Source organism: Phasianus colchicus, chromosome 28 (assembly GCF_987193195.1).
Source record: "Phasianus colchicus chromosome 28, bPhaCol1.hap1.1, whole genome shotgun sequence".
NCBI lineage: Eukaryota > Metazoa > Chordata > Aves > Galliformes > Phasianidae > Phasianus > Phasianus colchicus.
In genome coordinates this window covers 5,452,809-5,467,250 of record NC_143463.1, presented here as the reverse complement: position 1 = coordinate 5,467,250, position 14,442 = coordinate 5,452,809, and the positions used below count along the sequence as shown (strand labels likewise).

The 14,442-nt window shown below is 43.4% G+C and overlaps 1 long non-coding RNA gene across 1 annotated transcript; it reads left to right on the top strand.

The window, feature by feature from the left end:
• The first annotated feature begins 3,806 nt into the window (after positions 1–3,806).
• On the top strand, positions 3,807–14,215 carry LOC149914746 (uncharacterized). Its single transcript, XR_016460317.1, has 3 exons — positions 3,807–3,877; positions 9,621–9,705; positions 13,737–14,215. It is a non-coding gene; the product is annotated as an uncharacterized LOC149914746 (long non-coding RNA).
• The last annotated feature ends 227 nt before the right edge of the window (positions 14,216–14,442 follow it).

The window sequence follows — 14,442 nt, the reverse complement described above, 5'->3', positions numbered from 1 at the left end:
CCTAATTTTCTCTACCTTCTGGAATTTCTCTTCAAAAGGGACACCATGTTCAAATCTGTATCAAATGATGCTGAATTAACTGTTTGGAATTCACCATACAAGATGAGTTTCACAGCGGTGTAATTCTGTTAGAGCCTATGTGACAACAGCATGTAATCTGAAGCAGAATAAACAAGAGGAGACTCCTGAAGGACCAGGCTTCCAAAATGATTTACTATTAAGATCCCTCTGAAAACCTAAAACAACATCTCACAACACACTTAGGAATATAAACTTGGGCTGACTGATACACAGCAGAGGTGGCCCTGTCCCAGAGAACTGGTTCTGGCAGTAACTATAGGGAGATGCGTAGGACAGTGCACAAAGAAAGGGCATTTAAAGAACAAAGCTTCTCCAAGCTTCAGTTTTGTATCTTCTAGCAATCTGTGAGGACTGCCTGGATGTTGCATCCAGATGATTAAGTTTAATCACCATTGATAGACCGAACCTCCATAAACTCGTCTAAAACCTTTTGGACATATTTATACTTTCAGTCTACACAATATCCTGTGGCAAATGAGCTTCAAAATTTAATTACATGCTGTGTGAAAAAGCACTTCTTTTTGTCTGTTTTAAACGTCCTGCCTGCTAATTTCTTTAGGGCACCAACTTCTCGTATTGTGAAAAACAGCATCCAAAATATCTAAGTTACATAGGCTTGCATGTAGGCAACACTCCAGCAGTGTGCAGAGAGAGAGCCTGGGGAGGGAGGGGAGATGGGGCTGCAAGGGAGCTCTGCAGTGCAGGCAGGTCAGCTCCATGTGCAGCTTGCTAGGGGATGGGATCTCTGTCCAGAAGGGTCTTTGTCATATAAAAGTCCTTAAATGCAACTTGGGAAAGGCGTGTTAGATGTGCTGCTGAATATCCCTCCGTTCAGGGCAGGTGCTCCCTGCTTGGGGTGCTCCTTGCACCTTGCTGTCCCCAGTGCTGCTGGCTGGGTGTTGGGCCCTCTGGGCTGCGGCTCTCCCAGAGCAGCTCTGGCAGGAGCAGGAGTGGTTCCCTTGGAAACCTCTGGATGCCCAGCAACAAGTCTCTGTGGCCGCCATGTGACCAGGTGCATTAATCAGATGAGATGTACCAAGCAGGTCAGCTGGGGCCAAAGTCCAGATTGCTCCCCCTCCACTTCATTGCTAATTACCGAGCCCTGAGGGCTGCTCTGAGTAGGGGGTGGAAAACAAGTCAAAATAATTAAATAAAATGGTGACCTTTCCCACTGTGGCTTCTAAGTTCATCCCAGACTTTCTCTATGAGAAAAATCGGTCCAACTCTCTCTCCTACTGAAATAAACATAGCGTGCAAATGAAGGAGTTGCAAAGCCTCAAAAGATGGAAAAGCCCAGAGAGAATGAATCTCACAGACACAGTGAGCTACCACGTCTCTTTTTGAAATAAAGCCAACATTTCAAGTGCATTGTTTGAAAGAGAAGTATCTCGGGCTGGAGATTGCTTGAGCCTGATTCAGTAACACCTCATGTTCACATCCCAGATCTCTTTGAAAATCAAGTTTCTGAAATCACAGCTGGGCTGAAATTGCTGCCCAAAATTACTGGTGGGGCAGCTCAGCAAGGACTTCTGTCCTGTCCTGTATGTCTAATGGAAGAGGCTGCTGCTCTCAGGAAAACAGGCAGTATCTGGACACTTCTTGGTCCCTGTGGAATCACCACAGCAGCAAAAAAGCTGCTGTTCGCAGATGGGCACCTGGCAGGTTTGTTCTTCATTATTCCTTGTGGCCCATTTCTTTACCCCATAGAGTCTTTCTACGTTTTACACAAGAACAGAAGACTCAAAGGCAAAAGCTGGAGGAAAATGAAAAATGTTTTTACAGATGCAGCTTGGGGTCAGGGGAAGGCAGCAGTTGGCACACTAAGACTGAACAGAGACTCCTGGTGAGCAAAGGGGGAATTGGGAAAAATAAGGGAAGGCTGAAGAGACACAGCAAGGGTAGTAACAGCCATAAGCACCAGTCTCAGTCTCTTACAATGGATTTCCTGCGCAGTAGGATCTTGTAGGGGAATAAAGTAGCTATGTCTCAGTATCCTTTTGATATATCTTTTGGAATGATTTAGGCACCCTTCAGCACTGTTCATAAAATGCCATTCCCAATTTCTGCTCCCATCCTTTTCACTTTTCACCAGAATTCTGTTTACTTTGCCTCAATAAAGCCAGAACAGAGACTTCCAGATTTGGCTCTTGAATGATAGTCTCTCACAGATTCACGTTCAAGGCTGAGCACTGTAACATCTTATTTTGCCCGTATGCCAGTCTACATTCTTCGTTCTGTGACTAATGCATAGCAAGGTCATTGGGTACTGCTCAGTCTCCATCTCTTACTTCAAGGGGTCTGCATTTTAGTCTGCCAGGTTATTTACTGATTCACTCTGAACACAGGTATATTCTGCTCAAAGCCGTCTTTTACCTTAGGCAACAACAAAAATCTCACAGTGGCTGGTCAGGCCCTCAGCTGTGGGACAGCCAAAGGAGTTGGCCCACAATTCACCAAAGGCTAGGAAAAAAGAAAAAAAGAAAAGAAAGAAAGAAAAAAAGAGTTGGAAACTGTGAAGTTGGCTGCATTCTAGTCATACTGTAACATGAATAGCAACAAATGCCATTTAAAAATGACTCCCTTTCTGTCATCTACTTTTACATCCAGAACTTAAGACCGCAGTATTTGCCTACAGGAGATTTTTTCCATCGCTTCTTAGCAGGCAGCAATTTCTCAGTATCAGATCTGAATGTGACTCTCAAGTGTTACATAGACCAAGCCTTTATACTTGGACCATTTTGATTTCTAGCTAATAAATCTTATAATCAATTTTTTTTTCCATTGTCATAATGTGATAATGTATCTTGCGCACAGGATATACCAGGAGGCAAAGCTTTACCTCAGTGTACTGACTATTTATGACAATCCAGGGCAACCTTGAAGAATTAGTGCCTGCAATCTGTGTGTTTGCAATCTAAGAAGCACAACACAAATCCATGGCAGCTGACACTCTCCAGTTAGAGTCCGAAATGTGTGCTCTTGGTATAAGGGCTAAGGAATAAATTTCTTCTCACTGCTGAGTGATTTGTCCTTTGGCACACTCAAGGGAATGACTGTCTGACTGCCTTGCAGTAGGAACACGAAAAGATCAAATGGACTCTAGATACTCAGATCTGAGTTTGCAATTGAGCTCTGTGTCTCAGGGAAGAAGTGAAGGACTGGTTATTATTGTAAGCTCTGAAAACAGGATAGTAAAGGCAGACAGGCTAAGGGTGAAACCTGGCTAGTCCATTGGGATGGAAAATCAGAGGGTACTTGCAACACAAGCTGAGGGACACTGTGGTAAAATGGAAAGGACAAAGCTGTTTTGAGCTTGGTCCTGGACAATACTGAGCAACTTACATTCACAGCACAAAATGTATAAGTCAGACTGAAGCATGAGAGAACACTTGTTGGCTCTCCTGGCAGGCTCTGCCTGTGCATATGCAAAGCATGTCTTGCACGGGGATAGCTTGTTAACACACCTCCCTGTCACTGCCCTATTTCCAAGGGACCAGGCATCTCTACCCTACTGGGCAGACCTGTTGCTGTATGCCATCTCTCCTCTGACCGCCCTTTACACGAGGAAGAGACTTTTACACTGAAGTGCAGGCAGCTCTCCATGATGTAATCTGTGCAATCTGTGCATTTACAAGGAAAAGCAGCCTCCCGTTGGCTAAAGCGAAGAGTCCCCGCCTGGGCGCTCCTCCCGCCGCCCAACCCCCCCCCCCCCCTCTCCTGTGGCTCATAAAACCACCGAGGCAGAGGCAGGGCAGCTTTCCCAGCCCCCGAGCTCGCAAAGGTGACCCAGGGACAGGTGAGCTCTGGCAAGGGCGCGGAGAAAGGCTGGGCCGAGGGCGGGGAGGGCTGAGCTAAACCGAGGATGCTACAGGCGCTGGGAGGAGGCGAGGGGCACTCCGGCCACCTGTGGAGCCGGACCAATCTCTGTCAGCGAGCCGGACAGCTCCGCGAGAGGCCGGTTCTGCACAGGGATCTTGGTTAGTGATCTGGGGACTACAGAGGGATGGGTGCTCAGGAGAAGTCGTTGGGGTTGGGCTCCCCCGGTCCTTGCCCTGGGGGCAGCTGGGGAAGACTAGCGGGAGGAGCAGGGCTGGGCTGCGCGGCGTGCCCTGCCTGGCGGAGCGTCGCATCAGCACCACGGATAGGGCCTGCGCTGAGGGCTGTGCTCTGCGGGCTCTGGGCGCTACCCGGCCCGGCTGGTCAGGGTGGAGAGCCACTGGGGCCGGGGTGAGTGCAATCCCGCAGGGGACAATAGCAAAGGGGCTCGGGAGGGACAAGTGATGCAGGCTGAGGGCGTCCCTGTCAGCGCTTTCCCCCTGCGATGCCCCAGGTAGGGACTGTGCCCATTCCCGGACTGGGTGCCATCCGGGTGGTACACACAAATGCTCAAAGCCCGCCCAAGTGCACCGAGAAGGGGCAGGTGAGATGCAGGCTACGGTCTTCAAAGTTGGGATCTGACTGAGAACAGAGGGCTATATGAGAAGGATGGGAAATTGGAATGGGTCAGGACATGCTTTCCTGAGTAGCCTTTCCAGGTAAGACACATAAACAGCTTCAGGTTTGGGGTTGGGAAGGGGCTGAAATAATTCAGAAAGCTGAGAATGACCCTAAGGATATAAATGTAATCTCCACTTTACATTACAGCAGATGTTTTTCATAAAGTATTTAACTTGCTCACCTCCCCCTCAAAACAAAACAAAACAACTGGGATTGAATTAAGGAAAGATTTTGTTTTTAAATTTTGACAGAATTTAGATTACCTTTTAAACTGCTAAAATATGTAACTCTGGCTTGGCGCAGAAATTGGAACAAAGATGAAATAAAGCATTTTTTCTTGATTAGTTTTACAAAACCACAGGTGTCATTTGGAAGGTAAAGAAGATACAAATGTTAGAAATAAGTGCTTGCACACTTTGGAAACAAAGCATTGCATATCATTATGGTCAAACAAAGCATTTATTTTATCTCCATTTTTGGAAACGGAGACTATTCACTAAATGAGTTCCTTCTCAAAATACTCACACTGCTCTCACAAATAAATTTAAATATTTTGCTAAATGGTCTCAGTAAGACAAAATAATCCAGGCTCAGACTGTTCCTATTCTTTACACCTGTATTTTTCATAAGTTTCTGAGAGGAAAAGTAAACAAGCTGTTCTCCATTTTATGCAAATGTCTATTTACTGTTTCTGAAATAAATGGTTGGGAAAAAAAAGGAAAAACAGCTGAAAGAAAGTTGATAATCCAGTTAAGGCCTTGAGTACACGCACAGCCTTCAGAAATATGCACTGTATGTTTTGAGCAAACCATGGTGGTGTAAATGTCTATGAAATTAGAATGGAGAAATATTTTTCTGTTATGTCAACTTTTTAGCATCTTCTATCAGTCTTGTATCTACAAAGTGACTCAATTTATGATCTTTCTTTGATGCAACATAATACTGAGGTTGGGTTTTCGTCATGTCCTGTCTCTCTTATGGTGTCCATAGAACATCTTTTTCCTTTAAAGTTCAGCTGTAAAATAATGGCAAGAAATCATTTCCTTTATCTCCCGCCTCAATAGAGGCATGCAAAAAAAACCTGAGTAGAAGCCAGAAAATTATATTGCATCAAATACAATTCTTGCTTTTTGTGTTTATCTCTGAAATTCTAGAAAATTGTCTAACTAGTTCTAATATTATTAAAATGTTAGGATAGATGGTATAATATCATCAAAGTTAACAAAATTTCACATTGTGCAGTGTTTTGCTTAACCAAAGTCACAATTCAGTTTGTTTAGGTTCTATTTTGTAACCTTTCTTTCCTATCAATTTTCTGAAGATCTCAAAACAAATACATCTCATAGAGGGATAAAAACCCATCTGTTTTGGGGGAGATCCTATCACACAGCAGTCATTGAAGAACAAGGAATTCAGGGTGAAATCTGAACTTCATTTTAATTTGTTAAAATATTTAGCAAAATTTGGAATGCTGAAATCAATCTGGTATGAGATTATACCACTGTCTGCTAGAAAGGAAACCCTTTAAGTTTCACTATAAATAAAAACTGTACAATTGCTTTCAGATTATTATACTTTTTAATTTAGTTTTGCTACAGACTATGTCCTCCTTCCCCTTTCCTCTTTCCATCAAAAAAGACAGTGTGTTCCAGTCTCTGAGATATGTATGCACTGCACAAATATTTGTCTGTGTGTCGCCTGCCACTCCAGTAATGAGCTGCTTTTTCACTGCAGTCATAGCATCTGGTAGGGTTTCAAGCTGTGTGGAGCTGGGAGTCTGGGAGGTGCTTGGGAATCTCAGCAGGAAAAATAGAGTGGGTTTCAGATGCAAGATCTGCAGCAGCTTTTGTGCTTGGACAAACATTTCTAGGAGCTTCTCTCTTTGGCAGAGATTTGTTCAGCCGCAGAACACTTGAACTTGGCATGCAGACCTGGGCGCTGTGCCTGTTCCAGACACCTGCACTTATATGCAATTTTACATTCACTCTCTTTCAACCACCCACATTCATGTGTACCAGGTGTGTGTGTGTCAGTGTGCATCATGGTCCACTACTGCACTGCAACACAAGCATGATTATAACTAAGCTGGTGCTCTCCATTGAACAGTGTGAGACAAGAGCTTGGCTCAACCAAGCATTCAAGCACACACTTCTCTTAAGCACCCACATCCACCTCAGTTCAGCAAACACTTCAGCAGGACTGAGGTATGCCACTGAGTCAAGACTGAATGAAAGCTAAAGGCAGAACTCCGAGCACAGAATTTTGCTTTTCTGCACACTGAAATCAACTGGGAGATTTATCTGTTAAAACATTAAATTCAGATCCCCCAAAGCAATCCATTACTAGGGAAGCAAAAGAAATACACCACCTAAGGCACTACTCTAAGATCATAATAAGAACCCAAAGCGCAAAAGAGATGATAAGCAGGTAATAGAATTGATGTATGTGTTTTTACAGGCAAGTCTTCCCTTGAAGAGTGCTGTGATTGTTGTGTGTCCTCTAAGTGTGCCATTGTTTAGCTCCTCTTTAAAACTGAATGCATTTACAGCTAACTGGGTCCCATTGGGATTTGTAAAATAAGTCTGGCAAAATCCTCACTTGAAAATAAGTAGGAGTGGGAAATTCTAAGAAGTTAATTTGTCTATAGATACTAAAATCTTTTACTAAATCTTGTCCTTTAGTAAAACAGATGCTGGGATTTTTGTTTATAAAATTACTTAAATTTAAGCATGGAGACAATATAAGAATGGGGAATAGTTAATATGATGTTCAATACTGATATTTGTGTTTGAATACTCTAAGGCTTCTCTGGATATCTGGAGCCTTCAGCATTCAGAGATTAAAAGGAGTTGCCCTCTGAGCAGCTTTGAACCTCCTGGCCACAACTCAGTGCTGACAGATCAGGACTGAGCACACATTATCTTGGCTGCTGTATGATCAGAGAGCATCCAGCCCATGGCTTAAAAGAAGCTCAGTTATAGGTTTGACCTTGCAAACAAAAAAAATTCAAAACAAAATTAAACAACAACAACAAAAACCACTTGCTACCACACTTTTCTTTGACTCAGCAGAGCCTGAAGCGCTCTGATAGTTTGTTATACTACTTGCATGAATAGGGCGATTCACGTTCTACAATCATCACACACACACTGACTCCAGTAGCCCTTATTTGCAGAGGCCACATGGTTCCTGACTTTTGACTGTGAGATGTGGCCCCTTGCTGGTGTACAATGAGTACAGAGATTTTAAGTTTACCCTGTTTATAAATGGCTGTCTGTAGCAGCAGTGAAATGAAGGGTCTATAATAGGATTTTAGCTCCAGCCACCTCTGAACTTGGAGGGGAGGCTCTAACAAGTGTCGCCATGCAAGGTTTGTTAAACTTGTTGTTGATCAACAAGGGGAGAGGCTGGGTGGGGTTTGTTTGTGTGTTTGTTTGCATGGTTGCAGCCACGTGGAATTTTGCATTAATTCAAGCCTTATAGATACATCACCATAGTGAGCTGCATGGCTCCATGAGACTGTCATCTCTTTGGGATATGAACATTTTGTTCTATGCTTTTTCTGCACATAACATGGTCTTTAATTTGTGCTTTGTGTTGCTTACAAAGTGCAAAGAATGGGTATTTTGTGGTACAGTCTGTGGCTCTGCATATGAACGCAAGAACAAGCAACGCTTTGTGTGTTCCATGCAGCATCATGCTTCAGTATAGAGGGGAGAATTTTGCCTTTTGTTTTAATTTGGAGACTGACTCAGGAATTCTCATAAAATAAACCTACAGTAACTTATACAGTATTGGGGCCCACTTCAGGAAAATACAAATGCATTTGCACATAACTCCTTCAGGAATCAAATGCCTAAAGTTACGTGCCTGGCTGAGCGAAGTATTCAAAGATACTTCTGTTATGTATGTAGAGATCTTTTTATTCTGTGTTACTTAGGCCTATATAGCCTTCCCAAGTCATGTTCAGAAACAGAACACCACTTTATGATTTTCAAAAGCATTTAATGTTTTCAGGTGCCCAGCATGACATATCCTAATCAGCGTTGCTAAGCACCTGCCTCTCAGGCAATTGGTCCCCTTTCAAGGTGTCTCAAGCACAAATACAAGGTATTGAGGATTGATAACTTCTTTTGAAAATCTAGATCCATGATGAACAGTCCACTCACAACAATTCAGCCCAGATGGAAACTGCATGGATTTCAGCCCCCCAGATCAGAAGCAACAGTCAGTAGCTGCTATCTAAGATGACAATACACTCCACCTTTAAAGTAGAGAGTTTCTCATAGGAAGAAGTAGAAAACTGAATTTTCTAGGGAGAACAGTGGCAAATCTTTCAGTAAAACTCATGAAATTATTAATGTTGTAGTCTGCAATGCTGTCCAATCAAATCTGCTGTTGCTCTGTGTTGCTGGTACAATGTAGCTGGAGAAATCAATGGCACAAAGTGATAGAAAACTTTACGTAGGTCCTTCCCACTCAGTTAAGACTATCTGGAAAACAAAGGGTTCCAAAAAAACCACCAGTGCTCTGCAGGCTGCACTCAGATCTCGCATGGAATCTAACAGAGGCAATGGGATTTTCTCCTGAGCAAGAAAAGAAAGGGACAGTTCAGACAAACCTCTGAATTCAAGGTGTGCTGTCAGCACGCTGAATGTCTAAAAGCTTACCTGTTCATACAGGTTGTTCAGATTTGCTTGGAAATAAGAACTAATTAAATGAAAGAGAAATTTGGCTGATTTTTGCAAAGCTAATTTTAAACTGATTTGTAAAGTAAAATACACTGCTTCCTTCATCTGTAAAAATGAACATTGTGATATTCATTTCACAGGTGTACCTAAAGACCATCCATGAAGCTCTGGAGATCCAGGAGCAAATGGAACTAGAAAAAAAGGAAAAGGTTATGATCTTGTCAGGCTTGGCCTGAGAGGAACATTATCCATATGTCTTGCCAGACTTACTTATTGTCTTATTTTCTCCTAGTTTATCTTTTATCATCTTTCTAATCTGCTCCATCTAATCCAGCCAACATTTTATTTTAGCACAGCTCTCGCTACTGCTGATGAAGCTGTGTTTGGTAAGAGGGGTATCTGCAGCTTTTATGAAACCTGATAAAGCAGAACACAGGTAGGTAGAACAGTAGGTAACAATTAATGAATACTTAAAAATATGTATTTGCTTTTTTTTTTTTTTTTTTTTTTTTTAAAGACAATACATGGTATTGGTATATTCTTCTGCTTGTCTGGGAATGGGTTTGACAGAACTCCCTTTCCTGCATTTTGACAGAATGGACTCCATTCTGCATAAAATATACTGATCTAAATAATACATGTGTGTTTTATTTACTGTGATGTGGATTTGAGAAAAAAAAATTATATGTAAGTGGATGTAATGCATGAAACAAGTTCCTATAATGGGAAGTACTGCATCATTTCAATCATGAAGGATTCTATGATAAATTCTAGGTATTATTGCTTATGATTTGGCTGTACTGACTCAAAGAAAACAGTAGAGTTCAGGGGCTTCCAGTCCCTTACAGGGTTCAACAAGCAAATTACAGCATGCTGGAAATGCTTCCGTATACCAAAGCCCTTTCATTTTCCCATCAAACAGCACTTCTCCCCCTTGTTGCTAGTGAATGCATTAGAGTATAAACTTTATAATCTCCAGAGCTGTTTCCTGGAACAGATGAGAGTGGAGCACTTGGTTAGGGACAGCCAGAGGCTGAGGGAGATGATTACCTTCAGGCAGTCTCAGTAGAACTTCCCAGGGTTCCTATGGATGCAGCCTAATGCAGGACTTACAATGCTGAACAGACTTCCATTATGGGGGCTGGTGATGTTGATGTACATCTACACACAGACAGCTCCTAGTTAAAATGCACACCAGTGGCTCCAACTCAGTTGGAGCTCATTAACAGCAAAACCATTCCAAAGGACATTGTCTCTGAGTGGAAATAATTTCATTTTTTTCAGGATTGGTTTATAGTTTCATATAGCTGGAGATTTTGCTAAGGATAGTGTTGAAAGTGGAGCTAGAGATTGGGCCTTGGTTGTACAGACATGTTGCAGGCTTTGGTAAGATTAATTCCAAATGTGCATGTGACGTCTACCGTGGTGAGACTCACATTTAAACAGGGTATGTTAACATGAATTTATTTTGAAGAGGTGTCTTTAAAGCATGTGTGTGCTATGCGAATCCAGAGCTGGCCATATGTCATAGACTCTGCACTGCTAATGGAGGAGCTGGCTGAGGTGGTTGCCGAGCTGCTCTCCATCATATTTGAGAAGTCATGGCTGTCAGGTGTGGTCCCGGATGACTGGAGGAAGCGTCACATCACTCCCATTTACAAGAAAGGGAGCAAGGAGGACCCCGGGAACTACAGGCCGGTGAGTCTCACCTCTGTGCCTGGGAAGATCATGGAACAGATCATCCTGGATGCTTGATCACATGAGGAAAGGGCGTGTGATCCGTGACAGCCAGCATGGCTTCACCAGAGGAAGGTCATGCCTGACCAGTCTGGTGGCCTTTTATGATGGAGTGACGGCATCGGTGGACAAGGGAAAGGCGACCGATGTCATTTACCTGGACTTGAGCAAGGCCTTTGACACGGTCCCCCACCACATCCTTATCTCCAAATTGGAGGGATGTGGATTTGCTGGGTGGACCACTTGATGGATAAGAAACTGGTTGAAAGGCTGCAGACAGAGGCTGATCATCAATGGCTCTACGTCCAGGTGGAGGCCGGTAACGAGCGGTGTCCCCCAGGGGTCTGTCTTGGGACCGGTCCTCTTTAACATCTTTATCAATGACATTGATGACAGAATTGAGTGCACCCTCAGTAAGTTTGCTGACGACACCAAGCTGAGTGGTGTGGTCAACACGGTTGAAGAAAGGGATGCCATTCAGAGGGACCTCGAGAGGCTAGAAAGGTGAGCCCGGGTGAACCTGATGAGGTTCAACACGGCAAAGTGCAGAGTTTTGCACTTGGGCCGGAAGAATCCCAGGCATCCATACAGACTGGAAGGAGCGGTCCTTGAGAGCAGCCATGTGGAGAAGGACCTGGGGGTCTTGATAGATTAAAAACTTAATATGAGCCAGCAGTGTGCCCTTGCGGCTTGGAAGGCAAATGGTATCCTGGGCTCCATCAAAAGAGGGGTGGCCAGCAGGGACAGGGAGGTGATTGTTCCCCTCTATTCTGCTCTTGTGAGGCCCCATCTGGAATACTGCATCCAAGTGTGGAGCCCCCAGTACAAGAAAGACAGGGAGCTGTTGGAGAGGGTCCAGAGGAGGGCCACAAAGATGGTCAGGAGACTGGAGCACCTCCCCTGTGAGGACAGGCTGAAGGAGCTGGACTTGTTCAGCCTGGAGAAAAGAAGGCTGCGGGGTGACCTCATTGCAGCCTTTCAGTACCTAAAGGGAGCCTACAAACAGGAGGGGAATCAACTCTTTGAAAGGGTTGATAACTGCAGGACGAGGGGAAATGGTTTTAAGTTGAGGGAAGGGAGATTTAGATTGGACGTCAGGGGGAAATTCTTTACAGAAAGAGTGGTGAGGTACTGGAACAGGCTGCCCAGAGAGGTTGTGGATGCCCCGTCCCTGGAGGTGTTCGAGGCCAGATTAGATGGGGCCCTGGGCAGCCTAGTCTAGCATTAGGTGGGAAGGTTGGTGGCCCTGCGTGTGGCAGGGGATTGGAGATTCATGATCCTTGAGGTCCCTTCCAACCCTGGCAATTCTGTGATTCTGTAATTCTGTGATCTCTACCCACAACGGTGATGGGGGAGCAAGTGTGCTTTGTTTGCTTTCAACATCCCTTTTCAGCAGGCACATAAGCAAATGCTCCAGACCTGTATGGCTTTTAAGACAGTGAGGGGTTGCTGTGGTGGGAAATCTTAGTCCATTTTAATCAGCAAGTATTACATTAACAAAGGAATAACCATTAATAGATACAAATGGACTGCCACACAGCTTGAGTTTCAACTTTCTCTTACTTGTTTGCCAGGGACCACGAGACAACAATTGATGATTTAGCAATTCACTGCATATAAACACCTAATTACCAGGTCTAAGAAGGGAAGGAATAAAAAGCAACTAGGGAGGTTATTGGTCGTCTTAGCTTTGATTTCTTATATGGAGTCTTGCTTGAAACATGCTGGTAACCCTCATCTTATATATATGTCATTATTACTCAAGGATAAGTCTAGTGCTGTTCATTGAAAGCTCAGCTCTATTTTTAAGATCTACTTGCTCTGAAAGTGAAAAACAACAACAACAACAACAACAACACAACAAAAAATTGTACAGCAGAAGGGACAAATTGCTCCTCAACAAAGGCTCCTATCAGCAGCCTGTAAATAATGTGCCAGCGGCCAGAAACTGCCTTTCAAAGAGGCTCTGCAGCCTCAATGTGTACTTTGAGAGCAATTGAGGAACATGAGCAACATGATAATTATCTCATGGGTGACATTTTCATTGGCTCTTTGGGAAAAAGGAGAGATGGGTTTGAGATAGCTGTGATCAATATTCATCCTAACATCACATAAGTGGCAAGGTAACATGTGGGAAATACTACTGGAAAGCAAAAGGAACAAGGAAAAAAGGTAGGGAGGGGAGAGATGGTGAAGACTGAAGGATTTTAAATCCTCGAAGCTGAAAGAGCAAGCTACAATGGGAAGCAGAAGGACATAACTTGAGATAATCAGGGCAAACTGGGAATTGGAACAGGCATCAGAAAGTCTGGCAGAGCCAAGAAGTGCAGGAATAGGAGTCAGTAGGACTGCAGGATTCCTGATGGAGAAGAAGGTAATGGATCTCTATTCAAGATGGTGTTCACATGTACTTGCACAGGGAAAATTTCCCTGTAAGTACATCACCATTAATTCCTCTTCCTTTTACCATCACCAACCAACTATCAATGGGCAGCATTGTCCCAGAGTTAGTCCATCGTGTCATTACTTTATTAAGTCATAGTTGCACTCAAAGCATAAGGAAGGAGGAACAAAACATTGCCAGACAGAGGATAAACTGTTGACATGATGTGCAAGCAATTTCAAGCACATCTGACAGACATAAGTGTCTGCTCTGTATTCTCCAGTATTGTCTTTTGAAGGAGATCTCAATGGCAGAAATAATGTTTGTGGGTTTTTTTTTTTTCCTAGATAAATACTCGTAATAATTCTCCATCATAGACAAACTGCGCTGAAGACAGAAATCAATGGGCATATTCAGTATGGAGGAACCTCCCAGGGTACCAGTAGAATGAATTAACAATGTATTTCTCCAACAAGAAGTGATGGGAAGAGCATGGAGCAAAAAGAAGGTAAGGAGGTTAAAAACAACTTGTTTTTTTAGATCCCAGGCTCCCACAGAAACCTTTGGAGATGCTCAGCTCTGTACTTGTGAAAAATAGGCCTTTTATTTGCAAACAAAAACAATGTTTTAGAAGTCCCACTTGGACTTCTGTTACTTAAAACTGTCCATAATATTTTTCTCTGGACCAGTTTGCTGTCCTGATAATTAATATAGCTAATGGTTGTTTCTTTTCCCTTATCTGCAGGTTTGTTTGTTTGTTTGCTTTGGTTTGTGTTTGTTGTTGTTGTTGTTTGGTAAGGCAAGCAGAGAGAAGCAGAGAGAAGATGGAGAAATAATCTCTCGAAGGATGCAGTAACACTAATATCTAACTAAAAAGAATTCAGACATACACATAATCCTCAGGAAAATTCAACTCCACCCTCCCAACTGACTATGGTGAGAGTCCTTGAAGTGGTAATTAAAGTCTATTGAGTGGCAACTGCACCTGTTTAGAAAGGCTAGTGTGGGTAAGAGGTGCACAAAGGGAGATGAGCAGCAGAGACAGTGTGAGAG